The 1,535-nt window shown below is 35.2% G+C and overlaps 1 pseudogene; it reads left to right on the top strand.

The window, feature by feature from the left end:
* The first annotated feature begins 238 nt into the window (after positions 1-238).
* Positions 239-915, top strand: LOC150031407 (uncharacterized; annotated as a pseudogene).
* Positions 916-1,535: the final 620 nt, after the last annotated feature.

The raw sequence follows: 1,535 nt of genomic DNA, 5'->3' as shown, positions 1-1,535 counted from the left end.
GATCTGGACCAAAAATGTTAACTAAATGACTATTGGAATATGAGTTATTCTGGAGATAGTATTTCGTCAAGAATTGTCTTGCTCCTGTGAAGGAATTCTTGACTGCCCCTCGGTAGCAATTGTTCTAAATTACTTAAGTATCGTTGCAAAAATAATGATTATGGGTACATTATCACTTTGTTAAAACTTGATTGGATTTAAAAATAATTCACTTATTGAATTTGTTTATAATTTCAGAATGACGAGTTCAATTATACAATTGTTGGCATCAGACAAGCTGGTTGAGGATAGTTATGTGACATGAAAATCGAATTTGAACACGATACTTACGATAGATGATTTGTGATTTTTCTTAACGGAGGAATGTCCTCCCATTCTTAGCTCTAATTTCAATCGAACTGTTCAGGAAGCATTTGATAGATGGATCGAGGCGAATGATAAAGCCCATGCTTATGTCCTCGCCAGCTTATCTGACATTTTGGCGAAAAAATACGAGAATATAAGTATTGCCAAAGAGATTATGGAATCTCTGAGAGGGATGTTTGGACAACCATCCTTCACCCTGAGGCATGATGCTATCAAATACGTTTATAACAGCCGCATGAAAGAGGGGACCTCAGTTCGTGAACATGTCCTGGACGTGATGGTCCACTTTAATGTGGCAGAAGTAAATGATGTTGTGATGGATGAGAGAAGCCAAATTGGTTTTATTCTAGAATCTCTTCCAAAGAATTTTCTACAATTATGTACAAATGCATTGATGAATAAAATTGAATACAACTTGACTACTCTGCTGAATGAGTTGCAAGCTTTCCAGACTATGTTAAGAACAAGGGTCTGGAATCAGATGTAAATGTTACTTCTCCTGAGAAGAAAGAAACGTCCTCCAAGCCTGATGTTGCCTTCTATTCGTAGAATAAGAGTATTACAGTGAAGAAAGACAAAGGTAAAGGGAAGAAGAAGCCTGTTGGATAGAAAAACAAGAAAACCACTGCAGACAAAGGGAAATGTTTCCACTGCAATGAAGAATGGCACTGAAAGAGAAATTGCCCTAAATACCTTGCTGAGAAAAAAAGCAGAGAAAGCTAAACAGGCAACTTAGTTCTTAAGGACCGCTTACTCAGCTTGACAAGTGGGAGAAGTTGTTGCTGAAGATGATATTACCTACTTTTGTAAATCTTGTAATGAACAAATTGTACATTTATTTTTTTTTTGAATGAAATGTTCATTTTTAGAAAATATGTTTGTTCTATCTCATAGCAACTTCTATTAAGAATCAAATTGTTAAAAGCCATTTGCAAATATTCAGATATTTAATGGCTAAGATCGAAGTATAATAAGTTTAAAGATTTCTAGATCTGACTGTTAACAAGAGTTGTTAAGATAGGTTAGATGCATCTTAATCAAAGAGTTGAGAGTACCTCAATGTAATGGGAGGAAAGTGTGCTTCCTAGTCATTATCGAGAATTAGGTGCAATCCCCATATAGTTTAATACGAAGCCTATTGTACACTAATATGTTTACAATGATTCTCT

Source organism: Benincasa hispida, unplaced genomic scaffold, assembly GCF_027475165.1.
Source record: "Benincasa hispida cultivar pf3 unplaced genomic scaffold, pf3_genome.v1.1 HicScf124, whole genome shotgun sequence".
NCBI lineage: Eukaryota > Viridiplantae > Streptophyta > Magnoliopsida > Cucurbitales > Cucurbitaceae > Benincasa > Benincasa hispida.
Note: the sequence above shows the minus strand (reverse complement) of the source record. Positions and strands in the feature narration are given on the sequence as shown.